Source organism: Eumetopias jubatus, unplaced genomic scaffold, assembly GCF_037043125.1.
Source record: "Eumetopias jubatus isolate StellerSeaLion01/CBP00866 unplaced genomic scaffold, mEumJub1_p1.0 scaffold_13, whole genome shotgun sequence".
NCBI classification, from domain to species: Eukaryota; Metazoa; Chordata; class Mammalia; order Carnivora; family Otariidae; genus Eumetopias; species Eumetopias jubatus.
Genome location: NW_028274819.1, coordinates 45,742,237 through 45,755,671, shown reverse-complemented (window position 1 = coordinate 45,755,671; position 13,435 = coordinate 45,742,237). Strand labels below are relative to the sequence as shown.

The window sequence follows — 13,435 nt, the reverse complement described above, 5'->3', positions numbered from 1 at the left end:
ATAAATAAATAAATAAATAAATGCCATTACATAAAAGTGGGACAACCTATAGTGTAGTGTTAGGGATGTGAACTCTGCAGCCAGCTAGCCCGAGACCCCTGAGTTCCGCTTTCTAGCTGTGTGGCCTTGGTCAGGTTACACACCTTCCCTGGGTCTCATTTTCCTCATCTGTATAATGGGGATAATAACAGTACCTACTCATTGGATGGTTGCGGAGATTAAATACATTAATATGTGTTAAAAAAAAAAAGTGCCATGTTTCCATGCCTGGTACAAAGGAAGGGCAGTGGTCATTGTTATTATTCATTTGAGAGAGAGTCATCAGTATTGTTCATTTGAGAGAGAGTCCCCACACACCGTGCTCCTTCAGGATAAACCCCTGACTGACTGACCTGTAGACAAATCCAGAATTAGCCCACCAGAGAACTGAGCCAGTCAGGACACAGCAATGCCATGTTCGCTCGCCGGCCACACCCAGAGCTCGTTTCCATGGAGGCCACCACTTGGGAATTCAAGTGGACCAGTAGTTGATGTGGTGCTTGTTAAGCAGCACTGAGCCACTGCAAAAACAAACGACTGGCTGTTCAGGATTCATAAATAAAAAAGATACCAACATGAAGGTCCAAGAGCCACAGAGAATTGAAATGAGGAAAGGAAACTTCACTCAGGTGGTGCACAAAGAGGGAAGCAAGTGAGGCACAGAGGCCGAAATACGTCCTGGGGCTCTCCTGCCCTCCCGTGGCCCCTCCATCTCCCACACACTCCTCTGTTGCTCCCTCCACTCTGGAAGGACACTCTGCCCTCAGGACTTGGTTCAGAACCACATGGGGGCCCTTACTCATATTGCATTGCAGTTTGTGTATGTGTCTTTCCCCTCCTGCCCCCAAATAAAGTATCCTCCCAACACTTACTGAATGCTTCTTGTGTGCCTGGTCCTGCACTGGGCTCTACAGACCCCTAAAGGTAACTGCCCTTCAGGAACCTATTGACCCTAGAAGGGAAGTAATTGTTTATCTTTGTATCCATAGCCCCTGGCCCAGTGCCTGGCACCAGAGGTGCCCATATGTGTTTAGGAAGGAAAGAGCTAGTAGGCATGCTGGTTCCACCCTGGCTGTCCTGGGTTGCTCATTGTACCCATACTTTGCACGTAATTAGGCAATATGCCAGATTAAGTTCTGTGGTCTCCCGAAGGCTGTTGTAGGGGTTTAGGTGTATGAATGCACACAGGAGTACACACATGCACCACAGCTTAGAGCTTATCAACTCCCAGGCTGGCACATCCACACCACCTTCTGCTTAAGTAGGAGTAGGTCTCCTTTAAGACCAAGGAAATGGTTCTGGTTCTCAATATAAAGAGATAACAGGACATAGCATGGCAAAAGACAAAGAACAATGATGTATTGTTCCCCAGGACCCTCTGTGCCTGTTCAGTGTTTAAATTCCCATGACTTACTTGAGACCTCCACCAATGTTTCAGTTGAGATTGCTTTGACTGCCCAAAGCCAGCCAATGGTGCATCCATCTCCCTCCTTGTTTACTAGTAATTGGAGGGCGGCTGAATCACGTGCTGGGCTGAAGAATGAATAAATGTCCAGGGGCCATTTGCTTGGCAGCCTTCCAATTCTGCAGAGACTATAAAACTGACCAAAACAAAGACTCTGGTGGAAACTCTAAGACTCGTAAAGACTATAGATCTCCCTGTCAGCCCCCATCACAACACCAGCCTCTAAGTTCCTTTTTTTGGCTATGCTCCAAGGGCCGGATTTCAGACCCTGGTGACTAAATCGTTCTGTCAAGTAGAGGGGAGTGTGTTGAGACCCTGACAGTCTGCTGAGGCCACCACCGGCTGGCTCCCATGTTTCCCCGATGCTTTATATTATGGCTGCTGAAACAAGTATCCTTTTAGTTAAAAGTAATAAAACTCCTCCAGTTTAAGGGCTGGGATGGAAAGGTTTCGAATTTTGCATTTTCTTTTGGCAATCTCACATAAAGGAAAAGTGAACCCATATGTCGTACCCAAGGGTGAGTATTAAGAACAGAACTTGTCCCCTTAACCAAGAAAGCTGTTGTAGGCAGAATAATGGTCCCCCCCAAAGATGACCATAGCCCAATCTCTGGAATCTGTGAATATGTTATCCTACATGGCAAGGGGAAATTAAGATTGCAGGTGGAATTTTGGTTGCTAGTCAACCCTCAAATAGAGAGATTGTCCCGGATTGTCCAGATGGGCGTGGTGTAATCACAAGGTACTTAAAAGTGGAAGAGGGAAGCAGAAGCAGCAGCTCCGTAATGCAATGTGAGAAGGTTGTGGCCCCTAGCCCCCCATTTCCAGCTTTGAAAATGGAGGAAGGGGGCCACAAGCCACGGGATACAAGTGGCCTCTGGAAGCTGGAAAGGGCAAGAAAACAGACTCTCCCTTCGGGCCTCCAGAAAGGAACGCAGCCCTCCCAACACCTTGATTTTAGCCCAGAGAGACCCATGTTGGACTTACAACCTATAGAACTCTAAGGATAAGTCTATGTTGTTTCAAGCCACCCAGTTTTTGTCATTTGTTACCACAGCAATAGTAAAATAATACAAAGGCCCATGGTATGAAAACCCCCATCAGGGACCCTAGATAAACACATACTTTCCAGAGAAGTTCCAGAGAAAATCATTAAAATCATTAAAGAGACCAGTGTACTTTCAGTGACGGTTGTACCGGTGGGAAAGCAGAAATGGCCTTGCGAGGCATCCTTAAGTTATGAGGAAGATCGTCTTCTCAGCCCTGGAAATAAACACATAAACTATGTCCTTTCTTCTTGGAAACTTCAGTTCCCACTTGGGAATGAGTCCATCTTGCACTTGTAGGACTTTGAAGTGGTCTTTGTGCTTTGTGCTTACAGATGCTTCTGTAGGGCTCAGCTACTATTGGATAAATTACCACCGTCTCCTTGGTGATGAAGGAAACCTATGTATCCCATAAAATCATGGATTTCCCCTCAGTGAACACTATGTTTGGTTGGAAAAATAGCAAATTCGGGTTGATTTTTTAATAGATTATTTTTACAGTAATTTTACATGTACAGAAAAATTACAAAGGTAGTACAAAGAATTCCCCCATAACCTACACCCAGTTTCCCCTCTTATTAACATCTTACATTAGTAGGATACATTTAAAATTCATGAACCAGAATTGATATATTATTATTAACCAAAGTATATAATTTATTCAGATTTCTTTAGTTTTTATCTAATGTCCTTTGTTGATCCAGGATCCCATCCAGGACACCACAGTACATTTAGTCGTCGTGCTTCCTTAGGCTCCTCTTGGTTGTGACTGTTTCTCAGACTTGTTTTTGATGACCTTGACAGTTTTGAGGGAGTACTAGTCAAGCATATTTTAGGATGCCCATCTATTGAAGTCTGTCTGATGTTTTTTCTCCTGGGCTCATGGGTTTGGAAAGGAAGAGCACAGAGGTAAATGCTATTTTCACCACATCACCTCAAATGCCATGAGTTATGACTGTGATGTTGACCTTGATCACCTGGCTTAGCTAGTGTTTGTCAGGTTTCTACACTGTAAAGTTACTCTTTTCCTCCTTTCCCTATTGTACTGTTTGGAAGGAAGGCCCGCATTTAAGGGGTAAAGGGTTATGCTTTCCTTCTCTGAGGACACAGGAGCTATGTAAATTATTTGGAATTCTACAAAGGAGATTTCTTTTCCCCATTTATTAATTAATCTAGTCATTTATATCAGTATGGACTCATGGATATTTATTTTGTGCTTTGGGTTATAATCCAATATTACTTTATTTATTTTGCTGCTCAGATTGTTCCAGCTTCTTTCCTTTCTGGTTCCAGACTCATCTTGCAGATTCCCTTTCCAGTCCTAGAATCAGCCATCTTTACAACAAGCTCTGGTTCCTTTTATTGGAGAATCACTAGAAACCAAGATCTGGTGCCAGGTGTGTTCATTGCTACTGGAATGTCATTACTTTTAGGACTTCTCAGCTAATAGAGTAAGAACCTAACCCATGTATGTACAGTTGACCCTTGAACAATGCAGGGGGTTAAGGGCACTGACCGCCTCACAATTAAGAAAATCTCTGTATAACTCTTGACCTCCCCAAAACTTAACTACTGATAGCCTACTGTTGACTGGAAGCCTTCACAATAACATAAACGGTCAACTAACGCATAGTCTATGTTCTATGTATTATATACTGTATTCTTACAGTAAAGTAACATAGAGAATAGAAAATGTTATTAAGAAAATCATAAGGAAGGGGCGCCTGGGTGGCTCAGTTGTTAAGCGTCTGCCTTCAGCTCACGTTATGATCCCAGGGTCCTGGGATCGAGCCCCGCATTGGGCTCCCTGCTCAGTGGGAAGCCTGCTTCTCCCTCTCCCACTCCCCCTGCTTGTGTTCCCTCTCTTGCTGTGTCTCTCGGTCAAATATATAAATAAATAAAATCTTTAAAAAAAAAGAATCATAAGGAAGAGAACATACATTTGCAGTACTGTAGGTATATTTATTGAAAAAAAAATCCACATATAGGCGCGCTGGGCTGGGACAGGGACGGGGGAGGTGGTAGTAGACCTGGTGCCCCAAGATGGTGATGTTCTGCAGCCTAGTGGCTTCAGCTCAGCAGTGGCAGCCACCAGGCACACCTGTGGGTGTGACAACAGCCTGGAGGCACAGTACAGCTGCTCCACATGCCTGGAGGTGTACCACTGGCCTGGGGCCATTGGCAGCTGTGGCTACCAGTGAGTACCCCAGCCCCCAGGAGGCCGAGGGGCTGGGGTGCTGCCATGGAAGAGGGGTCCCTACCCAGCCCAAGAGGGTCCAAGGTCTGTGGCCATCCTGGTGCCTCCCTGGAGCCTGAACAATTCAGTGCAGGGGTACCACGGGCATGGGGCTCTGAGCACAGTGCCGCCTCTGGCCTCTAGATACGTTCTTCCACTTCAGCTCAGCCTCCTGCTGGCCAGCCCTGGGTGCTGGACCCGACCATTCTGGTGGCATATGGGTGACCTGTAGCCCTGCCCAGGTCTAGGGCCCCTAGGGACTTCTGACAGCCTTGGCGGGGGGGGGGGGGGGCGGCAGGGGCAGCTCTCCAGCTATTCAGAGGGCAGAAGGTGCGCAACCTCTTTACCAGCTTTGCCTTTGATTCGGCAGGGACTGGGGTGAGCACTTGTAAATAAATGCCTTGTGGCTTTTGCTGTCCGCTCAAAAACAAAATGCAATAAAGTGGAGCCATGCAGTTCAAACCTGTGTTGTTCAGGGTCAGCTGCCCTCCCACCTCACAGTATTTCCATTTGTAATCATCTGTATCTATATTAAGCTAAACATGAGTGCTTACTGATATCTCCACCTCTAATCCATTACCACATAGAACATCCTAGCCTTTTCCCCGGCTTGTCTGTAACCTCCCACTCCCATAGTGAGAAACCTGGCTTTGACCATCCACTAACCGTTTACTTAATTGTTCAATTCCAGTGTGCTTGTATAGCGGCATCAGAATTGTGGACCTGCACCCCCATAGCAAATAACTTTATCAACTAGAGTCCATGCTTATGTGCGGTTCCTTTTGACTTGGGTTTCATAGACACCCCTCATTTCCAACAATACTTAAGTCAGCACCATCCCCCTCACCCCTTCCAGTGAGATTGTCTCGTACATTTGCAATTCTGTTAGGTTCAGTTATCACAGTCTGCATCCCACCCTTGGAGCCGCCAACCCCCTAAATGATTTTTTTTAATTTGCTTACATGGAGGTTTACTCCCAGTGCTATAAAATTCTGTGGGCTTGGCAAATGCATGAAATCATGTATATACCATTACAGTATCACACAGAGTAGTTTCACCTTCTTAAACATGTTCAGTACTTATCTGTTCAAACCTTCCTTCAAACCCCTGACAACCACTGATCTTTTTACTGTTTTAGTCTTACCTTTTCTGAACGTCATATAGTGGAATCATACATGTGTCACCTTTTCAGACTAGCCTCTTCAACTTAGGAATTATACATTTAAAGTTCTTCCATGTCTCTTCATGGCTTTCTGCCCATTTTTAAAAATCACCAAATAATATTTCACCATATATGGATATACCACAATTGATCCATTTGCCTACTCATGTATATCTTGGTTGCTTCAAGTTTTTGGCAATTATGAATAAAACTGCTATAAACATTCACATGCAGGATGTGTGTGAATGTATGTTTTCAAATCAAGTGAATACTAGGAACACAATTGCTGAATTATATGGTAAAACTATAGCTTTGTAAGAAACTATCACGTGGTCTTCCATGATGGCTATATCATTTTGCATTCCCACCATCAGTGAATGAGAGTTCTTGTGGCTTCACATCCTTGTCAGCATTTGGTGTTGTCAAGTTTTGGGGATTTTAACCATGCTAACAAATGGGGTGGTATCTCATTGTTTTGTCATTCCCTAATGGCAAACGCTGTTGAACCTCTTTTCATATTCTTTTTTGCCATTTGTACACCTTCTTTGGTGACATGTCTGTTTAGATCTGCCCATTTTGTAGTTGGTTTGTTTTCTTATTCCATTTTTAAAGGTTTTTGGATGTTTTGCGTGTAAGTCTTTTATCCAACATGTTTTGCAAATATTTTCTCTCAGTCTATGGCTTGGTTTTTCATTCTCTTAATAATATCTTTTGCAGAGTAGAAATTTTAATGAAATCCAGCTTATCAATTTCTTTTGTGGATTGTCCTTTGTGTTAAAAGTTACTGCCAAACCCTGTGTCACCTGGGTTTTCTCTTATATTTTTTTCTAGAAAGTTTATAGTGTTGTGTTTTATTCTGTGGCCTGTGATCATTTTGAGTTAAATTTTGCAGAAAGTGTATGGTTTGTGTCTAGATTCATTTTTTACATGTAGATGTCCAGTTGTTCTCATACCATATGTTGATAAGACTATCCGTTCTGTATTGAATTGCCTTCGCTCTTGTCAAAGATCAGTTGAATGTGCTTGTGTGGATCTATTTCTGGGTTCTCTATTCTGTCCCAGTGATCAGTGTGTCCACTCTTCCACCAATGCCACACTATATTGATTACTGTAGCTTTATAGTAAGTCTTAAAGTTTGTAGTGTCAGTCCTCCAACTTTGGTCATTTTTCTTCAACATTGTTTCGGCTACTCTGAGTCTTTTGTCCCTCTGTGTAAACTTGAGAATCAGTTTGTTGATAACTACAAAATAACTTGCTGTGATTTTGAGTGGGATTGCATTTAATCTATAGAGGAAGTTGGGAAGAATTGACATCTTAACAATATCAAGTCTTGTAATTCATGAATACTGAATGTCTCTTCACTTATCTAAATCTTTGATTTCTTATATCAGAGTTTTATCATTTTCTGCATATCGATTCTATACGTGTTTTGTTAGATTTATACCTAAGTATTGCATCTTTGGTGCTACGGTAAATAATATTGTATTTCTAATTTCAAATTCCAATCATTCATTGCTGGCATAAAGGAAGGCAAATTGACTTGTACATTTATTTACCTTGTATCTGCAACCTTGCTATAATTGCTTACTAGTTCTAGGAGTTTGGAGTTTTTTGTTCTGTTTGTTTTGGTCAATTAGTTGGGATCTACATAGATAACCGTGTCATCTGCAAAGATAGTTCTGTTTCCTCGCTCCCAATTTTTTTTTTTAGATTTTATTCATTTATTTGAGAGAGAGAGAGTGAGGGAGAGAGAGAGAACACAAGCAGGGTAAGGGGCAGAGGGAGAAACAGACTCCCCACCAAGCAGGGAGCCTGACCTGGGGCTCCATCCATCCTGGGACTCCAGGATCATGCCCTGAGCCTAAGGCAGACGCTTAACCAACTGAGCCACCCAGGCGCCCTGCTTCCAATTTCTATACCTTTTATTTCCTTTTCTTGTGTTGTGGTACTAACTAGAATTTTCAATATGATTTTGAATAGGCATGGTGAGAGGAGACATCTTTGCCTTGTTCCCAGTCTTAGGGGGAAAGCATTCATTTTCTCACCATTAAGTATGACGTTAACTATAGTTTTTTGACTGATGTTCTTTCAGGTTGATTTTTCACATAGACAAAAATTGTTGGGGCTTGCTGACCAGACCATTATCGAGTTAGTTGTCTTGCTGCCAAGAACGTCTGTGGGGGCCCTTGACCCGTTTAGGAATTAAGGGAGCTTTTGGAGCTTTCAGAAGGACCAGAGATTAATCATCAGAGTCCTGAGAAGGATCTAGAGCAGCCCAAATATCTCACTGGTGCCCACTTGCACTGAAGGAGAAAGAACAAACATCCTAGCTATTCTTTTGCTTCCTTGGTATGTTTGGTTTGTTTAGGTTGCTGTTTTGTCTGTAGACACAGGGAGCACGGTACAGGGAATGCTGGGGAACAGAGGAATTCATGACCCCCGACACTCTGGGCCTCGCCTACCTATTTGCTCCTCTGTTCCTTCCCCTCTCTTCCCCTCTGCGCCCCCCCCCCCTTCCCCCATTCCCAGTGCTCAGGCATAATCACCACTCTCAACACCTGCCCGGTTTTTACACACCTTGATTTTTTTTTACACAAGATGTGCCTTTTGTGGGTACCTGTGTTAAATGAAAATTTCTATTTTTCAAAGTCCAACTCAAATTCCCCCTTTCTAGGGGGGAATACTCCCCAGTCTTCCATCCAGAGCTCCCCTCATTCTGCCTGAGCTCCCTCAGCCCTGTAGTCACGTGGCTCTCACCTCTCTGTGCAGCATCCTGCATGTTGTTTGTGTGTCTGCCCCTCCCACCATCTGTGAACAGATTAAGGCAGATCCCTGTCAAATTCCCAGGCCTATATTCCCAATGCCGGCACAAGGTCTGCTTCAGAAGAGGTGCCTAGTAATGTTTACTGGTTGAACGAATGAAATTACTGGCTTTGCATAAATGGACCCTTTTGTAATTTTGGAAACCTCTGTCCATTCTTCTCTCCATAGTTGTTTTCTCTGTGGTATTCTTTGAATCCCTGTATTATTCTGAAGTATAAGAGATGCCTGCAGCTCTTCTGTTTCTCATGGAAAAAAGGAAAGGAAAATTACCATTCATTGTAGACCTATGCTATTCATCTATCAACTTTATAATCCTGGTGTCCTGTGTATTAATTAGGGAGTTTGAGCTCCAAGCCCCAGAAAATGCCAACTCTACCGGCTTAAACAATAAGGGAGCTTATTATATATCTCTTATAACAAGACACACAAAGCTAGAGTGGCTCCAGGGATGGTGGCTTAACAGTATCAACAAGAACCCCTTTCTTTCTTCTCTGCCAATCTTAGTGTATTAGTTTCTTCTTTGGATTTGGGCTAGCTCACAAAATGGCTGCAGCAAATCCAGTCATAGCATCCTGATATAATAATGATGAGAAGGAGAAAAATACCTTCTCTTCTTTGGGCCTCTCTTTAAAATGGAGGAAAACTATTGTTAGAAGCTTCTAGAAGTTTTCTCACAACTCGTTGTATCACATGGCAATGCTTGGAGTCAGTCACTACCAAGGGAATTAAGATTATCGTGATTAGCCTAAACCAGTCAGGATCTCCCCTGGAACTTAGGAGGGGAAGTGTACCCTGGAATAAAATGAGGGTTCTCTCAGCAGGGAAAAAGAGTAAAATAAATATTAGCAAGGAGACCAGCAGTGTCAGCTACAACATTATTTCATAGAGAATTGTTTTATACTGAATTTCAGGGAGGTTAGATTGCTTATGTAAGGTCCCACCTAAAAATAGAAGTAGGATTCAAATCCAGCTCTTCTAAACTCCAGAGCCCATTCGTATACTTTTTCTGCGGCACCACTGGACCCAGAGTCAGCCTGCCTTTCCCGGAAAAGCCAAAGCCCCCTCTCTGACGGCGAGCACTTCAGGCAGGAGTTGAGGCAATCACCCTGCTTTCTCGAGCTCGACCTTCAGCTGGGCATTTAATCTGTTTATTAAGTTATGACTAATGGCGCCGCGAGACACCAAGGGCTGCACATTCAGCCCTAGTTTCAGATTGTTAGAGGAGGTTCAAGGGATAAACATCATATTCCTATTCTGTGCCGAGAAAATTCAATTGCAGCTCTTTTCTCTTTCAGAGTACAGGGATTGGCGAGGGGCTTCTGCTGGGTCCTGCTTGGGTTTAATAGAAATGAAGTCTCCAAAGCAAGCGGGCTGTTTTGGGAAAGTGGCCACTAATGTGGCCCCATGGGGCGGGGGCTAGGCCTGAACCGGGCAGTTTGCATATTCACTTTTACAAACAGTTGGCTCAGAGTCAGCAGTTAATGGGATGGGAATGATGTTCCTGTACCAAATCATTTCCTGAAAAAAAAAAAAAAATTTCCAATTGCAAACATATCTCAGCCTTTCTTCTAGGGTTTGTTATGTCTCTGTGAGTGAATTAAAGAGGCAGGGCAGAGGGGAGTGTTTCTGACTGGGGATATTTTCATCTGAAAACATTTTAACGATGATGTACACATAAAAAAGATCCTGTTCAGACCCACCTTTAGGAGTCCTTGCTGCAAATATTACATTTCTAGTCCCATTTTGGAGGTGTAAATATCTCTATATTCACACATTAGCTCAGGCTGTACAACAGTCTTAGAACAGATGCGGCTTTTCTCTCCTTACAAAATATAAGCACACATATATGCACACACATGTGCACACATTTTTTTTTTTTCCCTGAGAACAAGCTAGAATCCTTCTTTGCATTCTCTACACTGCTCTGGCAAATTCTGGCTCAATTCATAACCTGTACAAACGGTGGTCTTAACAGTTTGGGTTATTCATTTGCTCAACAAGTAGTTTTTTTTTAATTTTTTAAAGATTATTTTAGAGAGAGCGTGTGCATGTGAGCAGGGGGAGGGGCAGAGGGGTAGAAAGAGAGAGAAGCAGACTCCCCCCTGAGCGCAGAGCCCCACGCGCGGCTCCATCTCACGACCCTGAGATCATGACCTGAGCAGAAATCGTGATTCAGACGCTCAACTGACTAAGCCACTCCGATGCCCCCACATAATGTATTTACACAATTCTTACCAAGTACCAGGCACTCTTCCAAGTGCTTGACATATATTAACTCATTTAACCTTCTCAACAACCCTAGGAGGTGGGTAATATTATCACTCCCATTTTGCAGATGGGGAAACTGAAGTATAAGAAGTTAATGGACTTGCCCAAGGTCACGGAGCTAGTAGATCATGGATTTGAATGTAGGCACTCTGGCTCCTCTTTGAGGATCTAATAGTGAACAAAAGAGAAAAAGTACCAGCCTTCTCACAGTTTATTTTCTGGTGGGGGGTGGGGGCAAGCAGACAACAGACATGGATGATTATTATTTCAGACTGTGATGAGTGCTCTGCAGAAAATAAAACATGAGAGGGAGCAGGGGGCTTCATCAGAGGGCCTTGTGGGTATTAGTAAGGAGTTGGAGCTTTATTCTGAGTATGATGGGAAGCCACGGGAGTGCTTAAAGCAGAAGATTGTATGATGCTATTTACATCCTTATACATCATTCTGACTGTGCTGTGGGAAGTAGACGGGAGTGGGGAAAATGCATCAGAAAGCAGTAGACCAGTTAGAAGGTGGTTCTGGTTGTCCAGGTGAAAGATACTGGTGGTCTGAACCAGGATGGGGTGGTGGAGATGGTGAGAAGTGGTTGGCATTGGATCCTGGTCTAGAGGTGGAGCCCACAAGACTTGCCAATGTATTAGATGCAAGACATGAGGAAGGGGAAGTTAAGGATGATTTTTTGGATTTTGGCTTGAACCATTGTATAAATGGTGATGCCATTGACTGAAGAAGAGAAGAACAGGGGAATGACGGTCTTGTTTAAGTGTTGTTATGGTAGGGGTGGGGGTGAGGGTGTAGACAGTCATTCTGTTGTGGATGTATACATTTGAGATCTCTATTAATAGACCAAAGAGGAGACATCGGGTAAGCCTGGAGTTCGGGGTGAGGCCTTGTCTGGAGATTTAGATGTGGACGTCATCAGCATTTGGAGATATAGGGTCAACTAGGGCACCACCATCCGACTGAGTTTCCTGTAATGATGGACATCATTACATTTGTGGTGTCCAGCATGTTAGCCAGTAGCCACGTGTGGGCCACTGAGCACTTGCAGTGTGACTGGTACAACTAAGAGACCGAATTTTTAATTCATTTAAATGTGAATAGCCACATGTGGCTGGTAGCTACTGTACTGACAGTGCAGACCTGGGGGGAGGGGGGACTTGGGGGGTGGGGACGTAGGTAGAGAAGGTCCTGGGCGGGAGCTAGTGTCTTCACTGGCCAGTACACCCAGCCTCGCACCACCATTTAAGCGTGACTTGACTTCCGCTGCCCAGTGCTTGCACGGTAATGCTTGTTCAGTGGTGGAAATCTTGCTTCTTTGTGAGAAACAGCCTGGAAAAGAAAGCGAACTGCCAGTCTTAGGAGGAATATCAGAAGAAATTGTAAGAGTCTCACGGAACTGCAGGAGTCCCTTGTTTTTCACTAGAAAGCAAACGTGATCCTAGGCTTATCAGGATCATTTTAGCCTTGAAGGTGTGGCTTATGTTTTTCAGTTATGTTTTATGAGGGGAATTATATAGAGTGGTGGGTGTCTGTGAATTTGCAGATTCAAGACCGTGACTGGCTGATATCCCATATGAATGTCAAGAGCCCACAGCAACGGGACTAAATACCAGCTTCATAATGCAAGTTGTGTCTCTTTAGGGTAGAGTATGTTTCACTCTCTTTGTTAGGCAATCTCGTCCCCAGTCCCAACTGCAAACATCAGTGAGTTTGCTAATATGAAAGAACTCTTTGTAAGTGACTGCCTTGTGCTTAAGAGTTCTTGCAACTATATGCTGGCAGTCAGGGAGGCCAGATTCCATAAAAAAAAAAAAAAAATCAAATGGAAAGATGGGACATTGCTTTTATTAAGGCTGATCGCTGCTGCCATATTAGCTCTTTGAGAGCCCTTTGGTGACCAGTGCCTTCAGAGCAAATGGCCTTTCTGTGCTTAATTGGTGAAAAGTAATTCTCCAAACTGGAAGTAAATAGAGGTGAGGAGATTTCAGTCACTGATTTTAGGGGTGGGGGGGGTGATCCAAGGTCAGTGCTCATCGAATGCCCATCACACAGTGGTTTTTGTGGTAGGGATTTGTTTTTCCCTGAGGCTTCATGGGGGGGGTGCGTATGGCGGGGAGCAGGCTGGAAGGCTTGAGTGGCCATTGACCTCTTTTTGTTTTCCTTGAGGAAAGTGGAATAGATTTCTAGGATTTGAAAACTGAAAAGGACTCACTGGCCATCCATCCAGTCGAACTCTTGACATTCAGCTGAGGAAATGGGCCTAAGCACAGAGATGCCTGGCCCCCAGGGCCCCTACTCATTAGAGCTGAGGGACAGGACCAGAGCCCAGAAAGAGGCCAGACTGAGGTGTTCTGGAGCAGCGGCTGGGTGGGGTGGAGGGAAAAGAGAAGGTA

At 44.0% G+C, this 13,435-nt stretch overlaps 1 protein-coding gene across 1 annotated transcript in view; it reads left to right on the top strand.

Annotated features, from left to right (window-relative positions):
- The window catches only part of PARVA (parvin alpha), a 165,295-nt gene that overhangs the window by 84,636 nt on the left and 67,224 nt on the right, over positions 1–13,435 (top strand). The window lies entirely within an intron of this gene.